Below are 12195 nucleotides of genomic sequence, written 5' to 3'. Positions count from 1 at the left end.
GCACGTTGACAATCTTCTGCCCACTACAGTCACTTTAATAGCTGGAAATGAACGTTGACAATCTTCTGCCCACTACAGTCATTTTAATAGCTGGAAATGCACGTTGGCAATCTTCTGCCCACTACAGTCACTTTAATAGCTGGAAATGCACGTTGGCAATCTTCTGTCCACTATAGTCATTTTAATAGCTGGAAATGCACGTTGACAATCTTCTGCCTACTTAGTCATTTTAATAGCTGGAAATGCACGTTGACAATCTTTTGCCCACTAGAGTCGATCTTAGGGCTGGCGAGATTAATCAGAGGTACAGCAACTACCGAAAATGTTCGTTCAGAACTTTATAAAATTAAGCCATGCTAAACAGAGCACTGAACTGCCTTGTTTACGGGAGTAGGAAATCCTTTAATGCATGTAACTGCCATCCTTGGGTGCAATCTTTCCGCTCCCGACATCCATGACCAGAGTTACAAGACTTTCCCAATGGTAGTTTTCTGCCAGATTTCCAAGGCGAAGAAACAGGTCTCACGAGCTTTAAAAGTTCTTCCCATGTATCGTCGTGGACCATTGTCATCGATGACATAATTTTATCTGAAAAAGAACATTAAAAGGTTGAAAGGTTTCAACAGCATTTGTCATTTCAAAGGGGAAGAACAGTATTGAAATTGAACACATTACGTTAAAAGGTTGAAAGTTTTCAACAGCATTTGTCATTTCAAAGGTGAAGAACAGTATTGAAATTAAACACTACGTTGAAAGGTTGAAAGTTTTCAACAGCATTTGTCATTTCAAAGGGGAAGAACAGTATTGAAAGTGAACTACACTATGATGCAGGAAGAAGCCTTCCTAGCATTTTGTCAAGGGTACTTATATAGTATAATCTTTATGAAAATTATTAAAAAAGATTAACATTTGCAACAATATTAAAATGTTATTTTTATTAGTAAAATAAATTTTTGAATATACTTACCCGATAATCATGTAGCTGTCAACTCCGTTGCCCGACAGAATTCTACGGGAGGGATACGCCAGCTATCACAATACTAGAAGGGGGTGTACTCACCAGCGCCACCTGTGGCCAGGTACTACAGTACTTCTTGTTGACACCTCCTCAATTTTTCCTCGGTCCACTGGTTCTCTATGGGGAGGAAGGGAGGGTCAATTAAATCATGATTATCGGGTAAGTATATTCAAAAATTTATTTTACAAATAAAAATAAAATTTTTCAATATTAAACTTACCCGATAATCATGTAGCTGATTCACACCCAGGGGGGTGGGTGAAAACCAGTGTACAAGATTAAAGGATAGCTAAGTATCCCGTATTTCATATAACAGTTATCTCAAAATAACAATGAAATAATAAGTACCTGGTAAGGAAGTCGACTTGAACAGTTACTCTGCCTCTTTTTTAAGTTCGTCTTCCTTACTGAGCGCAGCGTTCCTCTTAGGAGGCTGAATCAACTCAAAGGTGCTAAAGTATATAGGGCTGCAACCCCTACTAAAGGACCTCTACACAACCTCTAACCCAGGCGCTTCTCAAGAATGAATTGACCACCCGCCAAATCAAAAGGATGCGGAAGGCTTCTTAGCCTACCGTAACAACCATAAAAACAACAATAAAAGCATTCAAGAGAAAGGTTAAAAAAGGTTATGGGATTAAGGGAATGTAGTGGCTGAGCCCTCACCTACTACTGCACTCGCTGCTACGAATGGTCCCAGGGTGTAGCAGTTCTCGTAAAGAGACTGGACATCTTTAAGATAAAATGATGCAAACACTGACTTGCTCCTCCAATAGGTTGCATCCATTATGCTCTGCAGAGAACGGTTTTTATTAAAGGCCATCGAAGTAGCTACGGCTCTCACTTCGTGGGTCCTTACCTTCAGCAAAGCAAGGTCTTCCTCCTTTAAGTGAGAAAGAGCTTCTCTAATCAGAAGCCTTATATAATACGAAACCCCGTTTTTGGACATGGGCCTCGAAGGTTTCTTGATGGCACACCATAAGGCTTCTGACTGTCCTCGAATAGGTTTTGACCTATTAAGATAAAATTTCAGAGCTCTGACAGGGCAAAGAACTCTTTCTAGCTCGTTACCTACCATGTTGGAGAGGCTAGGTATTTCAAACGATCTAGGCCAAGGACGTGAAGGAAGTTCATTCTTAGCTAAGAATCCGAGCTGTAAAGAACATGTTGCAGATTCGGATGTGAACCCAATGTTCTTGCTGAAGGCATGAACCTCACTGACTCTTTTAGCTGTTGCAAGGCAGACGAGAAAAAGAGTCTTGAGGGTAAGGTCCTTGAAGGAAGCTGACTGGAGAGGTTCGAACCTAGGTGACATAAGGAACCTTAAGACTACGTCTAGGTTCCAGCCTGGAGTGGGTAGACGACGCTCTTTAGAAGTCTCAAAAGACTTAAGGATGTCTTGAAGGTCCTTGTTGGAAGAAAGGTCCAAACCTCTGTGGCGGAGAACTGAAGCCAACATACTCCTGTACCCTTTAATCGTAGGAGCTGAAAGGGATCTCTCATTCCTAAGATGTAATAGGAAGTCAGCTATTTGGGTCACAGAGGTATTGGTAGAGGAAACTGCATTGGCTCTACACCAGCTCCGGAAGACTTCCCACTTGGATTGGTAGACTCTACGAGTGGATACCCTCCTTGCTCTGGCAATCGCACTGGCTGCCTCCTTCGAAAAGCCTCTAGCTCTAGCGAATCTTTCGACAGTCTGAAGGCAGTCAGCCGAAGAGCGTGGAGGTTTGGGTGCAACCTGTCTACGTGAGGTTGACGTAGAAGGTCCACTCTTAGAGGGAGAGTCCTGGGGACGTCGACCAGCCATTATAGTACCTCTGTGAACCATTCTCTTGCAGGCCAAAGGGGAGCAACCAGCGTCAGCCGTGTCCCTTCGTGCGAGATGAACTTCTGAAGGACTTTGTTTATGATCTTGAACGGTGGAAATGCGTAAAGGTCGAGATGGGACCAGTTCAGCAGAAAAGCATCCACATGAACTGCTGCTGGGTCTGGAACTGGGGAACAGTACAAAGGAAGTCTCTTGGTCATGGAGGTGGCAAACAGATCGATGGTCGGCTGACCCCACAAGGTCCAAAGTCTGTTGCACACGCTCTTGTGGAGGGTCCATTCCGTGGGGATGACCTGATCCCTTCTGCTTAGGCGATCTGCTGAGACGTTCATGTTGCCCTGAATGAACCTCGTAACTAGGGTGAGGTTTAGACTTCTTTACCAAATGAGGAGGTCCCTTGCGATCTCGTATAGGCTCCTCGAATGGGTCCCTCCTTGCTTGGAGATGTAAGCCAAGGCTGTGGTGTTGTCGGAGTTCACCTCCACCACCTTGCCTAGCAGGAGGGACTTGAAGTTCAATAGGGCTAAATGAACTGCTAGTAGCTCCTTGCAGTTGATGTGGAGCGTTTCCTGTTCCTCGTTCCACGTTCCCGAGCACTCCTGTCCGTTCAAGGTCGCGCCCCAGCCCGAGTCCGATGCATCCGAGAAGAGATGAAGATTGGGGGTCTGAATCGCCAACGATAGGCCCTCCCTGAGAAGGAGATTGGTCTTCCACCACAAGAGAGTGGTCTTCATCTCTTTGGTGACTGGGATAGAGACTGCTTCGAGAGTCAACCCCTTGTCCCAATGAGCTGCAAGATGGAATTGAAGAGGGCGGAGGTGGAGTCTCCCTAGCTCGACGAACAGGGCCAACGATGAAAGGGTCCCTGTGAGACTCATCCACTGTCTCACCGAGCAACTGCTCCTCTTCAGCATGCTCAGGATGCAATCTAGGGCTTGGCTTATCCTTGGGGCCGATGGAAAAGCCCGAAAATCCTGACTCCGAATCTCCATTCCCAGGTACACAATGGATTGGGAGGGAATGAGCTGAGACTTTTCTAGATTGACTAACAGACCCAGTTCTCTGATCAAGTCCAAAGTCCAGTTGAGACTCTCCAGACAGCGACGACTCGTGGAGGCTCTCAACAGCCAGTCGTCTAAATAAAGGGAGGCTCTGATGTCCGATAAGTGGAGGAATTTTGCAATATTCCTCATCAGATGCGTAAACACCATAGGAGCTGTGCTTAGGCCAAAACACAGGGCTTGGAATTGGTAGACAACCTTTCCAAAAACGAATCTCAGGAAAGGTTGGGAGTCTGGATGAATAGGAACGTGAAAGTAAGCATCTTTCAGGTCCAACGAGACCATCCAGTCCTCCTGCCTGACCGCTGCTAGGACCGACTTCGTCGTCTCCATCGTGAACGTCTGCTTGGTGACATAAGCATTGAGCGCGCTGACGTCCAGCACCGGTCTCCAACCTCCTGTCTTCTTGGCCACCAGAAAGAGACGGTTGTAGAAGCCCGGGGATTGATGGTCCCGGACTATAACCACTGCCTTCTTCTGTAAAAGGAGCGACACCTCCTGGTGCAACGCTAGCCTCTTGTCCTTTTCTTTGTAGTTGGGAGAGAGGTTGATGGGAGATGTGGTCAGAGGGGGTTTGCGGCAGAATGGTATCCTGTAACCCTCCCTCAGCCAACTGACAGACTGGGCGTCTGCACCTCTCTTTTCCCAGGCTTGCCAGAAGATCTTGAGTCTGGCTCCTACTGCTGTCTGGAGATGAGGAGAGTCAGTTTTTGCCTTTAGAAGTCTTGGAACCTTTCCTAGACTTGCTCCTGGAAGAGTCTGTACGGGAGCTTCCTCGGCTGGGGGCTCTACCACGAAAGGGCGGAATAAACCTCGTAGCAGGAGTATCAGCCACTGGGGTGCGATAAGTCCTGGGGACTGAGGTAGCAACCTTAGTCTTACGAGCTGATGAGGCCACAAGATCATGGGTGTCCTTTTGTATCAGGGCCGCAGACAAGTCCTTAACAAGCTCTTCAGGAAACAGGAACTTAGAGAGCGGAGCGAAAAGGAGTTGAGACCTTTGACAAGGTGTGATGCTGGAGGAAAGGAAGGAACAAAGCTGCTCCCTTTTCTTAAGCACTCCTGACACAAACATCGAAGCAAGCTCGCCAGATCCATCCCTAATAGCCTTATCCATGCAGGACATTAAGAGCATGGCTGAGTCCTTGTCCGCAGGGGAGGTCTTCTTGCTAAGGGCCCCCAGGCACCAGTCTAGGAAATTGAACATCTCAAAGGCTCTAAATACACCCTTAAGGAAGTGATCAAGATCTGAGAAGGTCCAGCAAACCTTAGAGCGCCTCATTGCTGTTCTACGAGGAGAGTCTACCAAACTTGAGAAGTCAGCCTGGGCAGAGGCAGGTACTCCCAAGCCTGGTTCCTCTCCTGTGGCATACCAAACGCCCGCTTTAGAAGTGAGCTTAGTCGGAGGAAACATAAAGGAAGTCCTTCCTAGTTGCTGCTTAGACTGCAACCACTCCCCTAAAATCCTTAACGCTCTCTTAGAGGACCTTGCAAAGACGAGCTTAGTATACGTTGACTTGGCTGGCTGCATGCCCAGCGAAAACTCAGATGGCGGAGAGCGGGGGGTAGCAGAGACAAAATGGTCTGGGTATACCTCTCTGAAAAGAGCCAAGACCTTACGAAAGTCAATAGGAGGCGGAGAAGACTTTGATTCATCCACGTCTGATGAGGGGTCCAGGTGTGCAGCCTCATCATCAGAAACCTCATCACCAGAGTGTAGCGAAGTGAGAGGTAAGGTATGCTGAACAGCAGAATCTGCACGAGCTGGAGCAAAAACGCTTGTGGTTTCCTCCTCAAGCCTCTGTTGAGGGAACACCTGAGGCTCAGGCTGCAAAGGCTGGTCAAAAGAAGTAGCAGAAGGTAGGCGCATGGGTGGAGGAGGCTGACTCCTGGCATGAGTGTCTTGCCTCAAGGGTTGCGCTTGCTGTAAGGTGAGCGGATGCGCAGTAGCAAGTTCCTGAGGAACGAGTAGAGGTTCCTGAGGTGTGAGCTGCGAGAGTTGGGGTAGAGGCTGCGCAGAACGCATAACTTGTCTCGCGAGTTGAGGTTCCTGAGGCGCAAGGCTAAGGTGTTGAGGCTCTCGCCTTGAGGAGGGTTGAGGTCGCTGCAGCGAGAGCTGAGGTGTCTGCCTCATGGATGGGAGAGGTTGTTGTACCTCAAGAGAGTGTTGCCTCACTGGTGGAACCGCAAGTGGAAGCGGAGGAAGTAAGGTATAAGCTTCCTGTTCCCATTGCTGAGGTTGCCTTAAGGAAGGCGGAGGTAGCTGCACACCGCTGGAAACTGGTAACTCAGTACGTGGTAAGGTATCCTGAGGAGCCTCAACATCGTGCGCCTGGCAGGCAGGACTGCGGTTAGGCGGAGCGATCGCAGGAGGAGGTGTAACCTTCTCAGCCTGACACTCACGCATCAAGACCGCAAGTTGTGACTGCATGGACTGCAGTAGAGTCAACTTGGGGTCGGCAGACACTAAGGTCTGCTGAGGCAAAGCCTTAACAGAAGAGATCTGTTGCGGCAGCACCTTACTCCTCTTAGGAGGAGTGCCTTCAACTGATGACTGCGGCGAGTCAGAGCTGATCCAATGACTGCAGCCAGGTTGCAGAGCTCTTGAGGTCTGGACTCTGCGTTTGAGAGGTCTTGAGACCTGAGTCCAACGTTTCCTCCCTGACAATTCTTCAGCAGACGAGTAAAAGACGGGCTCAATCGTCTGCGGGTGGGAGTGACGGTCTCTGGAAGACACGCCCGCAACCACCGAGGATACTTCTGTGCGCCGATCAAGGCCTGCCGAACCCTTTTGCCCTTCGACATTGCTTCTCCCCTGGGCTTGGGAGCTTGCAAGAGGTCCCGGACTGGGAGGACGACTGGCACGCACAGAAGTACCCTCACGCACCACACTGACACTGACACTAGCACTTGGCACTGCACTGACACTAGCACTCGTCACAGCACTGGCACTATTACCACCCACTGCACTCTTGACCTTAAGTTCCTTGACTTCGGCCATAAGAGACTTGTGATCACTAACCACCGACTCCACTTTGTCACTTAAAGCCTGAATGGCACGCAAAACAACAGACATATCAGGTTGAGGGCAAATAGTAGGTTCGGGGGTAGCCACTACAGGGGGAGGAAAAGGTAGGGGATCATGAGGTGAGGAAAAAAGTGAAGAGCGAGAAGAACTCCTCCTAACTCTCTTTCTCTCTAACTTGGTAGAATACTTAAGAAATCGGACAAAATCAAGTTCCGAAAGTCCGGCGCATTCCTCACATCGATCTTCCAACTGACAGGGTCTTTCCCTACAGTCAGAACAAGCGGTGTGAGGATCTACCGAGGCCTTCGGAATACGCCTATTACAAGACCTACATCGTCTATGGGGTGGGGCTTGTGAAATGTCAGACATCTTGAATCAAAGAGTTAGCCAAGTGGGGATTCCAAATCAAGCAAAAAGATCGTTAACCATTAATCAGAACTAAATAATACCTATCTAAGCTAATATAGAAGTTTTCCAGTAAAGCGACAGCCGAAATCTGAGAGAAATACTTCACCAAAAGCCGTGAAAATACTCCAAGATCATAAGCGTATCCCAGAACGTCTTGCCGGAAGCACGACAGAGGAAAAATTGAGGAGGTGTCAACAAGAAGTACTGTAGTACCTGGCCACAGGTGGCGCTGGTGAGTACACCCCCTTCTAGTATTGTGATAGCTGGCGTATCCCTCCCGTAGAATTCTATCGGGCAACGGAGTTGACAGCTACATGATTATCGGGTAAGTTTAATATTGAAAAACTCTAACTTTTCAAAGGATTAGAGTCCTTATGGGTGGCAACAGAATTTAACTCCCGATAACCTTCAGAGACTCAAAAGACTTACCTGGTTTTTTGGTAGAGGATGCAGGGGAAGGTCCATGATTTGATCACTTTTCTGCCAACCATTTCTTGACAAAAATAACTTTCCAAAACTTCTTTTTTGTAAGTGGTATTCTGTAGGGGGTCTGACACTAAATTAGTCCCAGGTGTCAATACCACATGTGAAGCAACAACTGATGGTAGGGGTACATCTGAAAAAGTAGTAATATCAGCCAGTGGTATTCTGTAGGGTCTCTGACACTAGATTAGTCCCAGGTGTCAAAACCACATGTGAAGCAACAACTGATGGTAGAGGTACATCTGAAAAAGTAGCAATATCAGCCAGTGGTATTCTGTAGGGTCTCTGACACTAGATTAGTCCCAGGTGTCAATACCACATGTGAAGCAACAACTGATGGTAGAGGTATATCTGAAAAAGTAGTAATATCAGCCAGTGGTATTCTGTAGGGTCTCTGACACTAGGGGGTACATCTGAAAAAGTAGTAATATCAGCCAGTAGTATTCTGTAGGGTCTCTGACACTAGATTAGTCCCAGGTGTAAATACCACATGCGAAGCAACAATTGATGGTAGGGGTACATCTGAAAAAGTAGTAATATCAGCCAGTGGTATTCTGTAGGGTCTCTGACACTAGATTAGTCCCAGGTGTAAATACCACATGTAAAGCAACAATTGATGGTAGGGGTACATCTGAAAAAGTAGTAATATCAGCCAGTGGTATTCTGTAGGGTCTCTGACACTAGATTAGTCCCAGGTGTCAATACCACCTGTGAAGCAACAACTGATGGTAGAGGTACATCTGAAAAAGTAGTAATATCAGCCAAGTATTATCAAGCTGGGGACTTTATAATGCACGAAATGTCAGGCAAGATTATAAGTGTTACATATATAAAGTTAGCCTTTTAGGGTAGGAAGATTATCACCTGTAATCACAGTAGCCATAATTAACTGTGAATTTTCACTATCAATTCCATCCAATTTCTGGAGATACACATGAACTAACCTATGGTTCTTAAGCCTACCAGATGTGTAATATTATAATTACTTTCCATTAAGGTTTAACCGAATACCTCGTAAAATTGGCTCACTCAATTCTCTTTACTTTACAAATATGCCAACCCGAGCTGATTTGACCCACATCAAAATACTAAGGTATGAACATGTTCTACACAATTTCGTCCTTACAAATTTCCGAATATTACTTCAATAGAATTCAGTAGTTAGCTTGTACGCCTTACAAGCTAACCTCACATTCATAATCGCAGCATCGTTGAAAAGTTAAAAAAACTGAATAAGTAGTTCGCCCCTTACACTTCAAAACATTGAACTAAAGGGGTCACTATTCTCTGTTGCACTACAAAATAAATACAAATAAATTCACCACAACTCGTGTACACTAAAACAATAGAATAAAATACAAAATCAACTCTTGCTGGAGCAACTTACGAAATACTGGAGATACTTAAAGAGTAATACTTAATAGTTACACAGCGCAAAAGAATCTGATCTCAAAACCAATTCTAACTTCCAAAGAAGACTAAACTTCACCCCAACAAGGAAAAATAAATACAAACAAAATCACGGTTCAAACAAGGATTACGGAGTAAATGCTATGGAAGTACAATTAAGGGGGAACTTCACGAAAAAGACAAAATAAATATTACTTGACATTATTAAAGCTAGCATAACATTATGTATACAATACACACACACACACACACACACACACACACACACACACACATATATATATATATATATATATATATATATATATATATATATATATCAAACATTTGTTAATATATTTCATAACTGAATTGTAAAGGTTAAGGATTTCACCTTCCCAATTTGCATGTCAAAATTCTTCAAGATAAACGAATGAAGTCTATTGTCATAATGCCGACCTCCATTTATCTGACTAATAATAATAATAATAATAATAATAATAATAATAATAATAATGTAGATAGCACCAGTAATAATAATAATAATAATAATGATAATAATGATAATATAGATAGCACCAGTAGTAGTAGTAATAATAATAATAATAATTATAATAATATAGATAGCACCAGTAGTAGTAATAATAATAATAATAATAATAATAATAATAATATAGATAGCACCAGTAATAATAATAATAATAATAATAATAATAATAATAATATAGATAGCACCAGTAATAATAATAATAATAATAATAATAATAATAATATAGATAGCATCAGTAATAATAATCATAATAATAATAATAATAATATAGATAGCACCGGTAGTAATAATAATAATAATAATAATAATAATAATAATAATAATAATAATAATAATAATAATAATATAGATAGCACCAGTAGTAGTAATAATAATAATAATAATAATATAGATAGCACCAGTAGTAATAATAATAATAATAATAATAATAATAATAATAATAATATAGATAGCACCAGTAGTAATAATAATAATAATAATAATAATAATAATAATATAGGTAGCACCAGTAGTAATAATAATAAAAATAATAATAATAATAATATAGATAGCACCAGTAGTAATAATAATAATAATAATGATAATAATAATAATAATAATAATAATAATATAGATAGCACCAGTAATAATAATAATAATAATGATAATAATAATAATAATAATATATATAGCACCAGTAGTAGTAGTAATAATAATAATAATAATAATATATATAGCACCAGTAGTAGTAATAATAATAATAATAATAATAATAATATAGATAGCACCGGTAGTAATAATAATAATAATAATAATAATAATAATAATAATATAGATAGCACCTATAATAATAATAATAATAATAATAATAATAATAATATAGATAGCACCAGTAGTAATAATAATAATAATAATAATAATAATAATAATAATATAGATAGCACCAGTAGTAATAATAATAATAATAATAATAATAATAATAATATAGATAGCACCAGTGGTAATAATAATAATAATAATAATAATAATAATAATATAGATAGCACCGGTAATAATAATAATAATAATAATATATATAGCACCATTAGTAGTAGTAGTAGTAATAATAATAATAAAAATAATAATAATATAGATAGCACCAGTAGTAGTAGTAGTAGTAATAATAATAATAATAATAATAATAATATAGATAGCACCAGTCGTAATAATAATAATAATAATAATAATAATAATAATAATAATATAGATAGCACCAGTAATAATAATAATAATAATAATAATATAGATAGCACCAGTAATAATAATAATAATAATAATAATAATAATAATAATAATAATAATATAGATAGCACCAGTAGTAATAATAATAATAATAATAATAATAATAATAATAATAATAATATAGATAGCACCAGTAGTAATAATAATAATAATAATAATAATAATAATATAGAGAGCACCAGTAGTAATAATAATAATAATAATAATAATAATAATAATAATATAGATAGCACCAGTAGTAATAATAATAATAATATAGATAGCACCAGTAGTAATAATAATAATAATAATAATAATAATAATAATATAGATAGCACCAGTAGTAATAATAATAATAATAATAATAATAATAATAATATAGATAGCACCAGTAGTAATAATAATAATAATAATAATAATAATATAGATAGCACCAGTAGTAATAATAATAATAATAATAATAATAATAATAATAATAATATAGATAGCACCAGTAGTAATAATAATAATAATAATAATAATAATAATATAGATAGCACCAGTAATAATAATAATAATAATAATAATAATAATAATAATAATAATAATAATAATATAGATAGCACCAGTAATAAAAATAATAATAATAATAATAATAATAATAATAATAATATAGATAGCACCGGTAGTAATAATAATAATAATAATAATAATAATATAGATAGCACCAGTAGTAGTAGTAATAATAATAATAATAATAATAATAATAATAATAATAATAACAATAATAATATAGATAGCACGAGTAGTAGTAATAATAATAATAATAATAATAATAATAATAATAATAATAATATAGATAGCACCAGTAGTGGTAGAAGTAATAATAATAATAATAATAATATAGATAGCACCAGTAGTAATAATAATAATAATAATAATAATAATAATAATAATAATATAGATAGCACCAGTAGTAATAATAATAATGATAATAATAATATAGATAGCACCAGTAGTAATAATAATAATAATAATAATAATATAGATAGCACCAGTAATAATAATAATAATAATAATAATAATAATAATAATAATAATATAGATAGCACCAGTAGTAATAATAATAATAATAATAATAATAATAATAATAATAATGATATAGATAGCACCAGTAGTAGTGATAATAATAATATAGATAGCACCAGT

General features: G+C 39.3%; 1 long non-coding RNA gene across 2 annotated transcripts; it reads right to left on the bottom strand.

Moving 5' to 3' along the window:
* Window positions 1-293: 293 nt before the first annotated feature.
* On the bottom strand, window positions 294-9275 carry LOC137636480 (uncharacterized). 2 transcript variants are annotated; one of them, XR_011043113.1, is made up of 3 exons: window positions 9217-9275; window positions 7776-7962; window positions 294-588 (listed from the first exon to the last, which is right to left on the bottom strand). It is a non-coding gene; the product is annotated as an uncharacterized lncRNA (long non-coding RNA). The 2 variants fall into 2 exon arrangements; XR_011043114.1 differs by lacking the exon at window positions 7776-7962 and having other exon boundaries at window positions 9217-9259.
* Between the last annotated feature and the right edge of the window lie 2920 nt (window positions 9276-12195).

This window comes from Palaemon carinicauda, unplaced genomic scaffold, assembly GCF_036898095.1.
Source record: "Palaemon carinicauda isolate YSFRI2023 unplaced genomic scaffold, ASM3689809v2 scaffold31, whole genome shotgun sequence".
NCBI classification, from domain to species: Eukaryota; Metazoa; Arthropoda; class Malacostraca; order Decapoda; family Palaemonidae; genus Palaemon; species Palaemon carinicauda.
This window is presented reverse-complemented; position numbering and strand designations above follow the sequence as displayed.